This window comes from Dendropsophus ebraccatus, chromosome 11 (assembly GCF_027789765.1).
Source record: "Dendropsophus ebraccatus isolate aDenEbr1 chromosome 11, aDenEbr1.pat, whole genome shotgun sequence".
Classification (NCBI taxonomy): domain Eukaryota; kingdom Metazoa; phylum Chordata; class Amphibia; order Anura; family Hylidae; genus Dendropsophus; species Dendropsophus ebraccatus.
Genome location: NC_091464.1, coordinates 32,287,311 through 32,306,934, shown reverse-complemented (window position 1 = coordinate 32,306,934; position 19,624 = coordinate 32,287,311). Strand labels below are relative to the sequence as shown.

The following is a 19,624-nucleotide window of genomic DNA, read 5'->3' as shown; positions in this document are numbered from 1 at the left end:
CCAGCAGTCATGGTGCACATTGGCACCAATGATAAAGTTAGAGGTAGGTGGCGGGTCCTTAAAAATGATTTCAGGGACTTAGGCAGGAAGCTTAAAACTAGGACCTCCAAGGTGATATTTTCCGAAATATTACCTGTACCACGAGCCACACCTGAGAGACAGCGGGAGATTAGGGAGGTAAATAAGTGGCTCAAGAGCTGGTGTAGGGTAGAGGGGTTTGGGTTCATGGAGAACTGGGCCGACTTCTCGGTCGGTTACAGGCTCTACGGTAGGGACGGGCTGCATCTCAATGGGGAGGGTGCAGCCGTGCTGGGGGAGAAGATGGCTAAGAGGTTGGAGGAGTGTTTAAACTAGGGACCGGGGGGGAGGGCAACTACAATATAGTAAGTAAAGACAGAGTAGATGGAGAGCTGGGCCTAGATTATGGAACTGGGGGTGGAGCGGCGGGAGGGGTTAGAATAGTCACTAGTGATAAAAGGAAAGGGAATATGGACAAATATATTAAATGTATGTATACTAATGCTCGAAGCCTCACTAATAAAGCTGAGGAATTAGAACTCATAATGGTTGAAGAGAAATATGATATAGTGGGGATAAGCGAGACATGGCTGGATGAGACCTATGACTGGGCCGTTAATATCCAGGGTTATAGTCTATTCAGAAATAACCGTAAAAATAAGAAAGGGGGAGGGGTCTGTCTATATGTTAAATCATGCCTTAAGCCTATTCTGCGGGAGGATATATGTGATGATAATGTGGAGTCTCTTTGGGTAGAAATAAGGGGAGGGACGAAGAATAATAAAATTCTTATAGGAGTGATTTATAAACCGCCAAGTATAGTGGAAGAATCAGAAAATCTTCTTATAAGACAAATAGATGCGGCAGCGAAGCAGGGGGAAGTCATTATTATGGGGGACTTTAACTACCCAAATATCAACTGGAAAGCAGAAACCTGCAGCTCCAGGAAGGGAAGCGTGTTTTTGGAAATAGTAAAAGATAATTACCTTTCCCAACTAGTAGAGGAACCAACAAGAGGGGGGGCCCTTCTGGACCTGATCTTAACCAATAGGCCAGACAGAATATCAAAAATAGAGGTGGGGGGTCACCTAGGTAATAGTGACCATAACATAGTAAGTTTTCAATTATCCTTCAATAAAATGATTAGCAAAGGGGCTACAAAAACATTAAATTTCAGGAAGGCTAATTTCCAAAAACTAAGAGAGGACCTTGGGAACATAGACTGGGACAATGCCTTCAGAAATAAAAGTACACAAGAGAAATGGGACATATTTAAGAGCATCCTGGGTAAATCGTGTGAACGACACATACCATATGGGAATAAACGTAGTAGAAATAAGAGAAATCCAATGTGGTTAACTACAGCTGTAAGGGGTGCAATAAATGATAAGAAACAAGCATTCAGACAACTAAAACAAGAAGGTAGTGGGGAAGCATTGAGCAACTATAGACAGAAGAATAGAATGTGTAAAACGCAAATAAAAGAAGCAAAAATAGCAACAGAAAGAAGGATAGCCAAAGAAAGTAAAACAAATCCCAAAATGTTCTTCACCTATATAAATAACAAAAGACTTAAAACCGAAAATGTTGGTCCCCTCAAAAATAATCTGGGTGTAATGGTGGAGGGGGAAGAGGAAAAGGCCAATCTACTAAATACATTCTTCTCTACTGTATTCACAGAGGAGAATCCCATAACAGACGATATGACTAGGGATAATGTTAATCCTCCCATAAATCTCACCTGCCTAACACAACAAGAAGTGGGGAAACGCCTTAAAAATATTAAAATCCATAAGTCACCGGGCCCAGAAGGTATCCATCCTAGAGTTTTGCAAGAATTAAATACTGTGTTAGACAGACCGTTATTCCTATTATTTAAAGATTCTATTACGACAGGGATTCTTCCACAGGACTGGCGCATAGCTAATGTGGTACCAATATTCAAGAAGGGGTCAAGGAGTGATCCTGGAAACTACAGGCCCGTAAGTCTAACATCTATAGTAGGTAAAGTATTTGAGGGGATTGTAAGAGATGCTATACTGGAGTATCTTAATGAAAATAATCTTATGACTCAGCACCAGCATGGATTTATGAGGGATCGGTCCTGTCAGACTAATCTGATCGGCTTCTATGAAGAGGTAAGTTATAGACTGGACCTGGGGGAGGCTGTGGATGTTGTGTATCTGGACTTTTCAAAGGCATTTGATACTGTGCCGCATGAAAGGTTGGTCTACAAAATGAGGATGCTGGGACTCGGGGAAAACGTATGCAAATGGGTAAGTAACTGGTTGTGTGATAGAAAACAGAGGGTGGTCATTGATGGAACATATTCAGATTGGGTTTTAGTTACTAGTGGGGTACCACAGGGGTCAGTGTTGGGTCCACTTCTTTTTAATATTTTTATTAATGATCTTGTAGAGGGGCTACAGAGCAGAATCTCCATTTTTGCAGATGATACTAAACTGGGTAAAGTAATCAGTACAGAGGAGGATAATATCATATTACAGAGGGATTTGGAGAAGCTAGAGGCTTGGGCGGAGAAATGGCAAATGAAGTTTAATGTGGATAAATGTAAGGTTATGCATTTGGGCCATAGAAATAATAAGTACAGTTATGTGCTAAATAATAAAACACTGGGTAAAACTACTTCCGAAAAGGACCTGGGGGTATTGGTGGACAGTAAACTCAACTTTAGTGATCAGTGCCAGGCAGCAGCTGCCAAGGCTAATAAAATAATGGGATGCATCAAAAGAGGTATAGATGCTAAAGATGAGAACATAGTTTTGCCTCTTTATAAATCACTGGTCAGACCACACTTGGAATACTGTGTACAGTTTTGGGCACCGGTATATAAGAAGGACACAGCTGACCTAGAGCGGGTGCAGAGGAGGGCAACAAAGGTCATTAAGGGAATGGGTGGGTTACAGTACCAGGACAGGTTATCACGCTTGGGGTTATTTACGCTAGAAAAAAGACGTCTTAGGGGCGATCTGATCACAATGTACAAATATATGAATGGACAGTACAGAGATTTTTGTAGTGGTCTTTTTACTCCTAGGTCTGTAACAATGACAAGGGGGCATCCTCTACGTCTAGAGGAAAGAAGATTTCATCATCAGCATCGACGCGGGTTCTTTACTGTACGAGCGGTAAGACTGTGGAACTCTCTGCCACATGATGTTGTCATGGCTGATTCAGTAAATAAGTTCAAGGGAGGCCTGGATGCTTTTCTTGAACAATATAATATTACAAGTTATGGGCATTAGATTTCTGGTGATACGTTGATCCGGGGATTGTTCTGGTTGCCATTGCAGTCGGGGGAGGGGGGAGGGGGGGGGAGTTTCTCCCTGTGGTGGGGCGTTTGTCTTCTGCCTCATAGGGGTTTTTCGCCTTCCTGGATCAACACAGTAGGATTTTCCTAGGTTGAACCTGATGGACTCTTGTCTTCTTTCAACCTTATTTACTATGTTACTATGTTACTATGTTACATTCGCCACTAAAGATATGCAATATTGGATAATTTCGATCAATTAATAAATGACCAAGTATGATCTCTTTCAAAACTGCTAATTCGAAAGGAGATTATATCTGGGTTTTATATTAGATAATGTGAGCTGTTCTACCATGGCATAATAGTTGAAAAAGATATAATGTCAAGTAGATTAACATAAATCACATCTTAGCAAAATAAAAGTAACCAGATTTTGCACTGACACAAAATAAAGTGAAAAGCATGTGTCAATCCAAAAGAAATCTCAAAGAGGACAAAATATATAAAACCCTAGTGACATGTCCACATACAGCTTTAGGCTATGTTCACACTGCGTATATGTCCGGCCGCATATTTTCGCGCCAGACATATATGCGGTAAACTCCGGCCGGAGATTTACGCTACTTGTGGCCGGCTATGTACGGACCGCAAACTTACGCCCGTAGTCTACTTACGCTTCCTGAGCGCCCTACGTAGTGATCTGACAGTGGTCTTTTACTTGGAAAGTTTCGCCTAACCCCGGACACCCCACAGAACCTTTTGGATCGGCACAAAAAGCTGCAAAAATGAAGAAATCACCACTACGTACGGGACCGCATGTAACGCTATGGGCGTAAGTTACGGCATTTTCGTCCGCAAACAATGGTCTGGTTAATTTTTTACGGCGCCGCATACGATCCGGGCGTAATTTCGTACGTAGTGTGAACTGTGCAGCCGTACATCGTATACTTTCCATTGTACGCAAACTACGTAAGTCTCCGGCCGCTTATTCACGGAACGCGCTACGGCCGGAAACTTACGTAGTGTGAACATAGCCTTAGTAGGCATACCAAGCAAGGAGATCCACCAAAAAACAATTCAATGGCTAACACCTATGTCTGTTGGGTAATTTGCATATTGGAGTTGGTTGGTTGTTCAATTTAAGCTTCTAATGACAAAAAGCTATAGCAATACATGTCACAAAGAAATCTGTTTTATTATAATATTGCTTGTATTCCCACTTGTCTTACAGAGCTTTATGAGTTTACTATGTCATTACCCTGTTATCATATGGAAATATATTATGCAGTGGATATAGTTTCCAGTTTTAAACCTGAATATAGAAAGTTTATTCAAAAATACCCAAATCATTTTGGTATTTCATAGCCCCAGGGGAGAAACAGCTGGACAGGGACACTGTTTACATGAGCTGCCTCAGAAGGGAGTAGGAGGAGGAGAAGAGTGAACAGCTCAGACACAGTTTTCTGTATCTTTAGCAGAAAGCAGCAGGTTTAGAACTGGCAAGGGGACAGAACAGTTAATGACATTTATGGAATGAATTGTTGTTCTCCAGGAGGAGGGATGATTTAACGTATTTCTTACCTCAGTAAAATACCCCTTTAAAATTGTGGGAAGATAGCCTTAAAGGGGTTGGCCACGTTCTAGTAAAATTGGTGAGTCTACAGTATTAGTTAGTGTATTCACAGAACTTATTGACAGCAGCCTCAGTGTACAACACTGATCATGTATATGCCTATGGTGGACACCGGGGGGGGGGGGCATGGTCACATGCTTCTCCATGTCTTATGGACAGACTCACCACAGAGCAGGTCAGCCCAGCCTGGAGGAGGGGAGTCTGATTTTAGCTCTATGAGGTAGACAGGGAGCTACTGTCAGTAAGGGTTGTGAGTACAGTTAGTAATACTGTACACTGAACAATTTTTCTATTAAGTGTCCAACCCCTTTAATGTTTAATTTGTACCCTAATACCCTTATGCCTATAAGCTAATTCAATAAGTGCAATGATAAGTACAAGTTTTAATTTATAAATGGTCAGTAAAAATGGCAAAAGTCAAAATTAACAAGAGCAAATTATTTTTACTAAAAACCTAACTCTACCTCAAGGCTATGTTCACACAGAGTATTGAACAACAGCCGTTGTTTAATACGCACAAGGAAATAATTGACATGTCAATTATTTTCAGACCATTGTACTTTGAAATGAATGCAATTTTCACAGCAACAACGGCCGTTGTTGGACACTTAAAACAACAGCAGTTATTTTTATTGCTGAACAACAGCCGTTATGCATGCAAATTTATATGTGATAGCAAACAACCCCAAATTCCGCTCCCAACATCCATTGGAGTACACTAAAAATTGGACTAGGCTGAAAGCACAGTTGAAAGATTAAAGTGCTATTGTTATTTGTAGTAACTTTTGACATGCCATTAGGAATTAATACGGTATATACTGTAAGGTAAGTCCTAGCACCTGCAAGTTGCTGTTGCACTTTTATGCTTTTGTCCGTCATCAGACATATCAGACATACCGAGATACAGCTGGGGGAGTATGTAGTAGCACGCATCCATTGCCAGTTGTCAGTCAAATCCGACTTGTTCACTTTATAGACTCTGGAAAAATCATGTGATGGCAATGTCTATGGCTTCCTATTATGTAACAGAGATTTTATCTCCGTATTTTCCTGCGTATAGGAAAACTGGTCGTATACTACAAACCCTGATTTTTAATAAGATTTTCAAGGGTTCATTTAAAACTCCTGCCTGACCACAGTAAGGTTTCCCAGCTGCAGCCAGTCACCCACTTATAAATTATAATCTATGCAGTCAGGCAGAGGTTAACTGAAGCAGGAGACATACAACCCCTACCTCCCAAATCTCCATGGCTGCAAGGCCCCCATTGAAAAACAAAACAATAAAATTCACCTGTCAACCTTAATGGAAGCCGCGCGTCTCCTGTCATGTTCCCGGGGCAGAGATACAGAGACGTTGCCTGCACCGGAAGTCCCCAAAGCCTCTGCCACTCTCTCAAAGCTCTCCTGGCAGCTGAGAGTTTCTTAGCTTTCCCGGTACATGACAGAAGATGCACCACTGCTGGGAGAGAGGAGCTGCCGGGAATAGGTGACAGGTGTTTTTTATAGCGGTCGCCAAATATGAGGGGGGTGTGGCCACTTTTTAGCTCCCCAACCATATGTGGCAACCCTATCCGGCGTATAAGATGACCCTCAACTTCTGAGTAGATTTTTTGGGGTTAAAAAGTTGTCTTATACACTGAAAAATACAGTATGCATAAGGGTTTTACATACATTTCAGATAACACAAAAAAATTCCACTGGAATAACTGTACAACTGGCAGCTTGTTTTTCCCCGATACTCTAACAATTATGTATGTTAAAAATTGCAATACATTTTAATCTTTTTTTTTTAAGTATTTTATTTTAGAATACCATGCACTTTACATTGCATGAATGATTATAACCTTCTAAACCTCTTAAAGTTAATTATATGTAGTGTTATTACTTAACCAGGTAAGTCAATCAGATGCAATTACCTCAACATGCATTATAAATGGCTTTATGATATGTACATGGATTTGAAAAACTTCAAGTCATTTACTGTATGAGCAATTAAATCGAACACTCTAGTAATATTACCACATACTGGGAATCAAATGACTTTACTGCCTCTTCGCATGTTCTATAAATATATTTTTTTGAACAATAATGCCTATATTAATAAAGAAAATACACATTAGAAAAACAGAGGGGGTGCTTGCATTTGATCACTGCTATTATACAGATTCTTAAACCATCCTTATGTAATAAAAATACTAATTTGTGTCTGTTTTTGCTCATACACTTTATTCTGATATGTTTTCAATATCCTTTGACTGACCACAAGAAAAGACTCCCCTAAGAAGAGTATTGCATTATTGAGAGTTCTTCCGACTGAGGGTTTCCTTCTGGTTTAGTGAGATGGTTCGGCTTTCTGTGAAGTCAGATGTTAATTAGCTTCAAGCTTTCCTCTACTTTAGTGAAATATAATTCCCTATAGCTCATGAAAGCAGACCAAAATAACCTGGCATAATACCTATATATTTTGCTAGTAAGATGTGTTCTACTTTTTCATCATGGAAAGAGCTGAAAATAGAATGTGAGGGGAATTTATTAAGACTGGCGTCTCACCCATCCTCTGGCATGATAGGAGTCAGATTTATTAAGAAGCACAAGCTTTTTAATCAATTCTGTGCATTGGCTGTACTTTCTGAGTGTCCAGATGCAGAGACCAGGGTAGACCAGAGGACACCAGGGAATGTGATAAGCAGTGTGCCCTTTATGCTGTGTAAAGGGAAGGTCCGCTTACTGCCACCAGCCGCCCACTCAGCCCGGAATTCTCAGGTGGCTTGCAAGCTAGAGTGGTCCCCTGCAGGAGAGGAGATTGGCCAAAGATTGGAGTTGTAAGCCCTAGTTACCGGGGTGAGAGCCCCAACCTAATGAGTGTGAGTCTCTTTAAGATGCATGCACGTCAGAGCAGAACAGAAAGCTAGCTGCGTCCTGTTCTGCTATCTGAGATCCACGGGATCCCGGCGTGGGATGCGTTGCTTCTTCATGCACAAAAGGCTTGTTGGAATGAAAAGGAGCTGCGGGGAAGCACTTTGTGAGGTGAGTTTTTGTTGTTGTTTTCATTCATTCATATGGGGTAGGGATGAGCGAACTTTTGAAAAGTTCGGTTCAGTTCGATTTCTGCGAACTTTCGTGAAGTTCGGCTATGTCCAAACCGAAAGGAAAAGGAACCTTGCTCTAACGGCTGAATAATTGCAGCTACAATAGTGGGAGTATGATAGGGTATAGTTTCATTTAGTTGCTGTTGCTATTACAATGAAAAAAGTGTGGGGAAAAAAAAAATCAAAAATAATGAGAAAAAAAATATTGTTAAAAAAAAATAATAATAATAATAGGAATAATAACAATAAAATATAGTGAATAAAAGTGCCAAAATAGTGACAAAAAATATTGAAAACAAAGGGTTACGAGGAGGATGTGGCAGCACTTGATTGCACCAAGGCCAGTATTGTTGAGAAGAGACAAGTTGAGCAGCAGGAGGAGGCAGCAGTTGATTGCTTGCCTCTCAGGCCAGTATTGTTGAGAAGAGACAGGCTGAGGAACAGGAGGAGGCAGCAGTTGATTGCTCGCCTCTCAGGCCAGTATTGTTGAGAAGAGACAAGTTGAGGAACAGGAGGAGTCAGCAGTTGATTGCTCTCAGGCCAGTATTATTAAGGAGAGACAAGTTGAGAAGGAGGAGGAAGCAGTTGATTGATTTCAGGCCAGTATTATTCAGGAGAGACTACTTCAGGAGCAGGAGGCAGCAGTTTATCGATTTCAGGCCAGTATTATTGAGGAGAGGCTACTTGAGGAGGAGGAGGAGGAGGCAGTTTATCGATTCCAGGCCAGTATGATTAAAAACAGACTACTTCAGGAGGAGGAGGCAGCAGTTCATCGATTCCAGGCCGGTATGATTAATCCAGGCACGATTCATCTTCACAAAAGTCAGCATCTCAACACTGTGGCAAGAGAGCCTGGTTCTTTGCGGTGTTTCGATGTTATCCGCCGCACTGATTACCTTCTCTGACGCCACACTACTAGCTGGGCAGGACAGCAGAGCCAAGGAAAACTCTGCCAGTTGAGGCCAAATATCCAGTTTCTCTGCCAGCAGAGCAGTTGATTGATTCTAAGCCAGTATTATTAAAAACAGACTACTTCAGGAGCAGGAGGAGGCAGCAGTTGATCGATTCCAGGCCAGTATTATTGAGGTGAGGCTACTTGAGGAGCAGGAGGAGGCAGCAGTTGATCGATTCCAGGCCAGTATTATTGAGGTGAGGCTACTTGAGGAGCAGGAGAAGGCAGCAGTTGATGGCTCTCAGGCCAGTATTGTTAAAAACAGACAAGTTGAAAAGTTTCCGCAGCTCTTGATTCCACCCAGTATTTTCCAAATAGACATTTGACGGTGGGGGCATTAGTAGGAGTAGTATTCTTTTGGACCCAGAAGGACCTAGTACAGACAACTGAAGTTTGAAGCTAAGAATATACACGTTTGTAAAAATCATTTTTTAAACATCACAACATGTTGACGTAGAGTTCAGCACAGGACAGTCAACATTAAAAATAAAAAACCCTCTAACATTACACCTAGTCTAGCAGGATACGGATATGGTAAAATAGACAGAGAACCTCACCCACAGAATCCATGAGGTGAAGAAAGGACATTTAAAAAGGCACAGATTCAAGAAGGCTTTACCCCAGTTCCATTATCCTATAATACGTGTCCAATTTTCATGAAATTGACACCTCACTGGCACTTGCTTTACAAATTGACGCAACTACTCTGGTGTCAAACCTGTTGAATCTGGGCCTATGGCTGTTGGCGATACACATATACATTTATATATTTTTTTTCTTAACACCAGTTTGATGTCCTCTCTCTCTCTACCTCCCTGTAGCTATCTACTTGTTTACCTATCTATGTGCTTTCTCTCCCTAACTAGCACGGAGCTCCTCTCTCTCTGATGTCTAGACACACAATGAGAAAGAGCAGGGACGCTCAGGCACTTCCTGTTCCTGGAGTGACGTCACACACCTTGATATTCACATAAAAACAGGATAAAAGATTATAGGAGTAATAATTCCTTTTATCCTGTTTCATTCTGTTAAAACAATACAGTTTTGCGACGCCGTTGCGATTTTGACGAACTTTTTGCAAAGTTTGTAACGAATCTGGTTCTTAATGCTTCGGTTCGCTCATCCCTAATATGGGGGCATCGGGGCCTAACTTATATAAGGGAGTACAGGGGGATTAACATCAGAAGAAGGGCACAGAGAGGACACAACTACTGTATAGGGGGCACAAGGAGGGAATCAAGGGTGGATGGGACACAATATATAAGGGCTAACTGTTATATGGCTAAACAGATGGGACCTTGCTGCTATATTAGGGTACATTGTGTGCCTAACTTCTATTATATGGGCGCACAGAGAAGGCTTAGCTTCTATAGGAGAACAGGTGGAGACCTTTTTACAGTATGTGACCACAGAGGGGGACTATTTAAGGGATCTAAATATTTGATGGCCCAACTGCTACATGTCAGCACAAAGTGGGCACAGTTACAGTGTGCAGAAGTACAGGCTCTCTGTATAGAGGGGAGGATGGTGCTGGAGGAGATTAAAATATTTGTCTGGCTGATCTTGAAAGAGTTGTGACTGGCAGAAGTCTTCATGATGGCCAGGCAAGATGGAGAAGAAAGTTGGTTTGCCCAACTTTGTTTTAACATTGCCCAGCTCGCTTGCCATTCCACTCAGCAGTGGCACAAGCTTAGAGGGAACATTGATGGTAAGGTAATACTTTATTATTTTACACTAAAGGCAAGGGCTACACAGACATCGCTAACGACAGTCAGCCTGTGTAATTTCTCAGTCCGGGCACTGGTTTACAGGCCGGGCGGTGAAATAGGACCCTAAGCCCAGAATTTCAATAATAACAAACTTACTGACTAGGAGAAAACACCAGCCCATACACTCCTTCCCAGATTCACAGATGCATGGATGAAATGGGAAGCAACCACTAATGCAAAGTTTCAGGAAAAACAATAGTCCAGAAGTGGTGATACCTAGTTGAAAGTCAGTGTTCTTTCTTAATCCATGTTAAAAAGTTACATACATATGGAACAAAAGTGGGATAGTGTTACATAGTCTTAAGGGTCTTATTCACACACACACATACACACACACACACACACACACACATGAATTTATCAAACATGGTGTAAAGTGGAACTGTCTTAGTTGCCCCTAGCAACCAGATTCCACTTTTCATTTCTCACAGACTGGAAAATGAAAGGTTTAATCTGATTGGTTGCTAGGGGCAACTGAGCCAGTTTTACTTTGCACCATGTTTGATAAATCTCCCCCAAAGTCTTTACTATATAATAAACCTTCAAAAAAGAACCACACTCAAAAGGGCCTGAACTGGAATAATAAACCAACAGCCATAATTGTAATGACAGGCGCCCAAACCGCGAACTGACTAATGCCATTTGGAACCCAGAATGACAGACGCCTAGGTCTACAATTTTTGGACTCTCTTGGTTTTGATAAACTTAAGTAATATCATGAGAGTACCCTAGTGGGACCTATGTTTGTTTCATTAGAACTGTGAAAGTCTCAAGTCTTCCCATACTTATCAGCAGCTATATGTCCTGCAGGAAGTGTTGTTGTCTTTTCAGTCTGACACAGTGCAGGAGAGGTTTTCTATGGGGATTTGCTACTGCTCTGGTCAGTTCCTGTCTCGGACAGAGGTGGCAGCAGAGAGCAATGTGTCAGAATGAAAAGAAAACCACATTTCCTGCAGGACTAACAACAGCTAATGGGTATGGACTTGAGATTTTTAAACAGAAGTAAATTACAATCTATACAAAGAATAACGAGGAAATGAAGAAACTGCACTCACCGGCACTAGTGAAGACTTCTTTTTTATTGCTTAAGTGCGGACATCATGGAGCAGACGCCAGCTGGGTGCGGCCAGCTGGCGTCTGCTCCATGATGTCCGCACTTAAGCAATAAAAAAGAAGTCTTCACTAGTGCCGGTGAGTGCAGTTTCTTCATTTCCTCGTTATTCTTTGTATGCCACAGAGACCGTATTCATAACTAGCACCACCGCACATTTTCCCAAATACGATCTGGTTGCTGTTCTAGGTCTAGCTCCAGGCTGTAGTGCCGACCACTTCTTACTGTGTTGTAAATTACAATCTATATAACTTTCTAAAACCAGTTGATTTGAAAGAAAAAGATTTTTGCTGGACAACCCCTTTAATGTCAAGTTCTTATAGGGCATCAACTGTGACATAACATATATCAGTTCTCTTGAAGGCGTCACCTTTTTGTTTGAACCTTACATATGCTCAGTTGTAATGGTTATACAACCTTCATTTCCTCTCATTAGAGCCTCACAACTAATGGCTCATTCCAGTCACATGACACACATCACTTTGTGTGCTTTACCTTTTGATGTCTATGTTGTTTATGGGCATTCAGTACACAGGGATATAATTGTAATGTAACACTTAAACTAATACCCCATCACTATAAGCTTTTCAAATAAACAATACCACAAAAAAACAAATGACAGGTTCTCTATATCGGTTTACAGCAAGAGATTTATTACTCTTTGAGTTTTATTATAGTCTGTCCCTTGGGATTCTCCATTGTATTAGCCATAATACTTAACAATCGATACATTGCTTTTACATATCCAATACGTTATATTGAGAACTACAACTATTCCTAACCTAATTACCATTTTATTCTCTCTTATGTAATGTAACAATACTTTTATTCAGGTCCTTATATAACAATAAGGGGCAAATACATGGTTTGTGGTGCTGATGATCCCACTGTTGACCAAACTGCCAGATCAAAATGATAAAAAAAAATAAAAAGTATACTATATATTATAATTGAACTGGATTTTTTTTTTAATTAATCAATATTATGAACATGGACTTTAGAGAAGTAAAACCTTGAGAGATAAGAAGTTGGTGGCCATAATATTGGACCAATAGTGGATCATAGCTATTTATAGAATAAAAATGTAGAGTTGGAGATCCAAAATTAGATCTTTTTTTTGCCTTGTGATTGGTTCTGTTCACATGGTTGATGCTAATATAGGCCTTCTTTCCATCAGATTCAACCAAGGAGTGTAGTCCTATCCAAATCCATAGCTGAAAAGAGTGTAAAAAAGTTACCTGCCTACTCAACAGTCAAAGTATATTATCTATATATTATACAGATATTATATTAGAAGCTGTATGTCAATGGCCATTAGAAAATTGTGCAATTACCATTATGAGTGAGGAATATGGCAGCTAGTCTCAGTGGTCAGTGAATACATACAGGCCCCACACCTCTAACATCTACACCATAGGCCAAGGCATGATAACAATAAGAAAATATATAAGGTGCCAATGTAAAATATTATACATATTTTAGACATATATAAAAGTGCCGGAACAATTAACACATCAATATATATTACAAGAGGACATGGCCCAGGTACATGGCGTGCAACTGTATTTCCACAAGTTATCCGGGAAGTATTTTAGTATGAATGACAAGCATGGTTTATATTATTTAGATCCTAGGAATAGTAGTAAAGCAAACAGAATGAGAACTATTAAAAGGTGACAGAGCTGAGTACATAACCCTGTCAAATGTGGGGATCGAAATGGCTCAGAGCATAAATGCTTTACAAACATTGCTTGAGTGCACCTGAGCTGAACTGTGACAGAGAAGTGCTGCTGTTTGAAATGAGAGCTCCATATTGATCTGTGTGGCTTATTGCCAGTTGCACGCTTACAGCTAGCCTTTTATTAGAAGACGCCTCCTGATAGGATACCAAGATTCGTAACCTAGAGCAACAAGTCTCGTCGTTTTTTTAATTAAAGACAAACTACTTTCAGAAATGACAGAGCAATGTGCCGGCTGGCCTAGTGAAGAAGCCTATTGTCTTTCCTGTGTTTCCAGGTGACTCTGTCACTATGAATGACTATGGAACATGAAAAGAAGATTGTCGTTCTTGAAAGCCAGGGGGGTTATATTGGGAATCTGTCAAAAACAGCAGTACGAGTTCTCTTGTTAAGTATGCAGAATTTACCCAGTCAATTAGTATAGCGCTGAACTATAAAAATGTTTCCTCATAAGGTTTTTATTGAATGTTTTCAATTACATACCCTCAATTAAACCCAACTACTCTACAATTCAGAGACACACCGATTATACCCCTGCTGCCTTCAATAAACAAGTGTCAGAGCCTTCATTGACATCAGTTAAAATAGAAACAGATATTAATCTTGATCAGCAAGTTTGATCCACATTTTTGAAGACAGAAATATATATATATATATATATATATATATATATATATATATATATATATATATATCAGGTATATGATCTTATATATGAGATAGGCAGATGGATGGATAGATAGATATATAGATAGATAGATAGAGAGAGAGAGAGATCTTGCATAATCACTATTATTTCTGTACGTTAGAGAGTATCACTTATGAAAAGTAGATGGTATTGTATCTTGGGTTCAATAAAACTTTGAAACTTAAATTATTACTTTGTGATATGACTATATAAAGGCACTATATTTGTTGAAAAAAAAAATCAATAAGTAAATAAACAGTACATAATATCATTTAGATAACTGGTTCTTTATAGTGTCCCTATAGCAAGATCATTATAATGTGCCACATCATATCCTTTAATAAATTCAATAAAATTAAAAAGTGCATATTTTTTTTTATTTATTCTTATCTCTCATACGTATTACAGTTTACCTGTATAAAGTATGCGAGGAATACCAGTAATAAAGGTCACATTTTGAAGGACAAACAGTGTTTTGCAACATACAGTCAAACAATTGTTTCCAACAGCCTGCAAATACTAACACGTTTTAACCTACCAGAGAAAAGGCAGATGTCTTTGGCAATTATTTATTGAATTCCATTTGCATTTCTTGTAAGATTGATGTCCTGAACTTTAAGACTAATGGGAAATGCTGTGGAACTGTGTTGGGAATAGCTGTCAATAATTTCATTGCAATAACATAATACCCCGGAATCCTAAGAACAGATTTCTAATTAGCTAAGTCAACACCTAATCATTCGCTAGGTGACTGGATGTTCCGAGCAAGGGTACACAAATATTTCAAACTATTTAAGAAATACATCTGATGATGAATCTATCCTCAATACGTGATCAGTGCTTATCTCATTCCCAATATATCAGACTCGGTGCAAGAAATATCTATGGCTTCCAATCCTTTAAAAAATGATCATAAAATTGGAATGACAGCGATAAGACATGCTATCTATGTTCCAGCTATTCAATTCCTTTTTTCTAGTCTGACTCCTTCAGATTCATATATATATATATGACTAGGAAGGCCACAATTGAATAATGGACGCCAAAAAACAGATATTGGACTTTACATATATAATAAATGGCTCTCTCCGAGGCCCTTTACTGCATATACATCAAACTATATCCTTCAAATAAGTGACCACTACAGAGAACGTTGAAAAAGAAGTGTACACACTACCACCTTGTGGATTAATCTTAAAAGAACAGATGTTCTTCCTTTCAGCTGTACTAGTTCCTGTTTGAATTCTGTGATACAGATTGCCACATAATAAGATGTAGTATGAAAAAAAAAAAATACAGATTATTTCAAATATCCATATGGTATACAGTTAATAACCGATCCGCTTTGAAGTCAGAATACAGAAATTTAATTGATCTGTAATATATGTAGCCCAAATTGCTTTGACTTATCTTTCCTTATAGGAATTAATTGCAGATTAATCCAAAGGCTCACATGGATTATTATAATCACTATTTGATCTCACTATGCTAATGTGACTTAAACAGCAATGCAGGGAAAGCTACCGAGAACTTTGGGAGGAAAAAAAAATAGGTATATTAGAAAGGTCCAGAAAGGATTGACCTCGGCTGAAGATCGTTCGTCGTCACAATATGTGACAAATCCCAGCAGAGAAGGTTGAGTTATGTCACGTTTTACAGTGGGTGGTCGATTAATGTCAGTGAAGCCCATGATTTAGCTACATATAAACACCCGCCAATTGCCATTTCGTGATTCACAAGGTCCATATGGCACCAAATTTTCCCAACGAGTTGCTGCAATGATCAACCGAAGATGCAAATAGTCAACCGGAGATCTGAACTAAAACATGAAATCCAGGTCTTTCCCCACAGATCAGAAAGCTGTGTTCTTTTCTTTGTTGGTAAACGCTTCCCCTTTAGTGACAAGGATCAATGCAACCATACCTGACTTCAAGCAAGGAAAAAAAAAAAATCTTATGTGTCTCAGAAGATCTCCCATAGGAAATCTGAAGGCTCAAACATAGGAGTATGTCAAGGTACCCCAGCCAGAGGTATTGAAGCAATTTGCTTATAGAAATACCAAAGAGAAAGAAATCAATAGACGAGGGGGACAGAAATATAAAAAAAATCAAAAACACTAATAGGCAATTGCTTATTGTTCAGAAATTAGCATATGGTTTCACTAGTCCCTTATATTCAGGAAACTAAGCTTGACTAGTCAGTAGCCACTTGCTAGATACCACTGCATGAAAGGTGGCAGGGGACCTCAAAGTCTACTCTTCTTCTTCTTCATCACAGTGTCATCAATACACACAGGCTTCTATCTGCAAGAGCAGAACAGCCATGGAGCTTTAAACAAGGTGGAGAGGGGGAACTTTACCCATCACTGATGGGGGTGGGGTAACCAGTAGGTAGGTGATAATCAAGTTATGAGATAGAACTGCAATTCCCAGTTTGACAGCCTACACAATATCAGGAGTGATGTGGGTGCAGAATGTGAAGAATGGTTGAATGCACCAGAATTCGGTTATATATTGTCAAACGATATATATATATATATATATATATATATATATATATATATATATATATATATATATATATTGGATTGTAAAGCACGTTCTTTACCATTATGCATTACCCATGCAGAATGCCAAGCAATGTGTTGCAATAAGCAAGGTGCAGTCTAGCAATAAAATAACCAGCATAGATTCCATGCCCCAAGCTTCTGATTGCAGATTAAAAAACCTAAGCATGTCATACTTCCTTTCCAAGATAGACAATCAAATATGTAACAGCCAAAGTCAATAACAAGACACACACTATGACAGGAACGTAGTCATAAAAATCCCCGGGACTGCAACCTCATATAAGTCAAAGTGTATCAAATGATCAGATATAGTATCTCTGCTGCTACAGGATATGGCAACAGTAATAGCTGTTTCCTTTGGTTAACCAATATGTCAAATCCCATGAAATGCATCTCTCTCTCTCTCTTCAGACATCTAACAAGGATGTTTATCATTAGGATTCGGATTTAATAGCTGCTTATCTTTTATTGTGTATATGAGACTGATCCGCTACTTTGTATACATCACACACAACCATAGCTTTTTTTTTTTTCTTCCCCTCCAAGAGGCTACTGCAGCAAAATGATCATTACTGCCCAGAACACACATACTGTATGTGAATAGGGGCACTGTGTACAGCACAAGGGAAAAGTATTGACTTGCAGCCATAGGGGAAAAGTAGTCACATAAAGGACTGCAGTAAAGCTTGAAAGCATAGAGATAGCTTAACAGCATACAAAATGCATGGAAAAGTCTGCCCAGCACCTTACCTTGACAAAGCAGAGAGAGGCAGATCAAGCACACAACATCTTCAACTCAGCCAAATCCTGCAAAATGCAAATCCTAATCAAATTGCTCGATGCAAAGCGGGTTCCTTTCACATCTGCAAATACATAGAGAGATTTGTTGCAATCCAAGGCGGTCTTGCAGTCCAAAGGAATGTGAGAACCAGAAAACAAAAGGCTGCCTTGACTGTAGCAGAAAAGCAGGAGCCGTATAGTGGTTCAGCATGAAAATTCATTACAATCAGTGTGAGCAGAGGAGGTTTTGCTAGTAAAGAGCTCTGATTGCCTATGCAGAGATGGAGAGAGAGACTGAGCTGCAAGAAAAAGAGAGATTGAGGAGGGAGAGAGGACCAGGCTGTACCAGTCAGTTCTCCTTCAGCTATTGGAGCAAACTGAATGAAATTTACAAAGCCAGCAGCCAATGGATTGCAGCAGTCAGCATCATCACTACAGAAACCAGATCTACATCTACAACCTAATGCAAAGAGCTGCTAATTCTAGTGCAATTCAAATGGAACACAATCATCACTGTTGTTTGTGTCAAAAGGTAGAGTGCATATTGCCAGGAGGTGTATGGTAGTGTGCATGCTAAAGGACATAGGAAGTTACTGAAGATTTCTTTTTGCTCATATTCTTAAATGTAAATTTTGTAAACAGAAGGATTCTGCAAATTAATGTTTGATTGATATGGATAGATAGATAGATAGATAGATAGATAGCATTGGATTACATTTGTAATAATTAATATGCATTTTTTATATTAAACCAATAAAAATATTACAAACATAGGCTATGTTCACACAACATATTTTTCCGTAAAACCACGGACGATTATTACGAAAATATATGTTACCTTGCCTTCTATGGGATCCTGGACAGAGCGTATACATATGGTATATGCTCCAGCCGGGATCCCTAGCGGCGTCGCAAACTGACATGTCAATGAATAGCGGCTGCAGAAAACCATGTTAGTGCACACTATGGATCACGCCTGCATCATAACTCTGTGGCTGCAAAGATCTGCGTACCGGCCAGGATGATCTTTTCAGAGTACAGCTGTTCTGTGACCCGGCCGGGTCACGGAGCAGCCGGTCCAATACGTAGTCTGTACATAGCCATATTCTGTAATATTCAAGATGGCAGATTGTCTTAATATTTAAAGGGGCAGTGTGTAGTGTTCGGCCATGTACACACAACAGAATTTTTTAATTAATCACGTCCGTTCTTGACAATTCACAACAAAGCCTGTGATTAATTCAAAACGTATGTGCACTGCAGGCTGAGGGAATCCTGGCCGGAGTGTATACACATAGTATACATTCTTCCGGGACCCCTAGCGGCTGCACGAAAAACTGACATGTCACTTTTGCGCGGTTGCTATTCATTAAATTGCGGCTGCACGAGCCTGACAAGTAACACAATAGAGCGTGCAGCTCCGGCCACACATTCCATTGTCGGCTATGTGAATTGGCATGTGGGTGCACACGGATGCGCCCGCATCCCAATTTAGCACAAAGGAAGATCAGTACCGGCCAGGATGATCTTTACAAACACTGGCTGTTCTGTCTGAGAAGATCATCCCGGCCGTTACTGCAGTACTTGCCAGATGATCTCTATCGCCGCTAAATTATGATGCTGGTGAAACCATGGGTGTCCGCATCAGAATTTCCCACTGCTCACTATGGAGTGTGTGGCCGCAGCCGCATGTTCCATTGTTTGAGCTGACACAATGGAAACAGAATGAACACTGAATAACAGCTGTAGAAAACTAACATGTCAGTTTCTTCCAGCGCTGCTAGGGAGCTCGGTCAGAGTGTATATTATGTGTATACACTCCGGCCAGGATTCCATGGCAGCACTACGCAAGATACATAGTATTCACGGTCATTGTTGCAAATCGACAACAATGGCCATAATTATTACGGAGCTTATGTTGTGTGGACATAGCTTAAGGCTATGTTCACACTACGTAAAAGTACGGCCGTTGTTGCTGATGGCAACAACGGCCGTATTTTTTGCG

General features: G+C 40.0%; 1 protein-coding gene across 2 annotated transcripts in view; it reads right to left on the bottom strand.

Annotated features, from left to right (window-relative positions):
- The window catches only part of NLGN4X (neuroligin 4 X-linked), a 246,498-nt gene extending 228,623 nt beyond the window's left edge, over positions 1 to 17,875 (bottom strand). For both annotated transcript variants that reach the window (XM_069945079.1, XM_069945081.1), the window contains exon 1: positions 17,590 to 17,875. The gene's annotated coding sequence lies outside the window, so the exon portion shown is untranslated. The remainder of the gene's footprint in view (positions 1 to 17,589) is intronic.
- Positions 17,876 to 19,624: the final 1,749 nt, after the last annotated feature.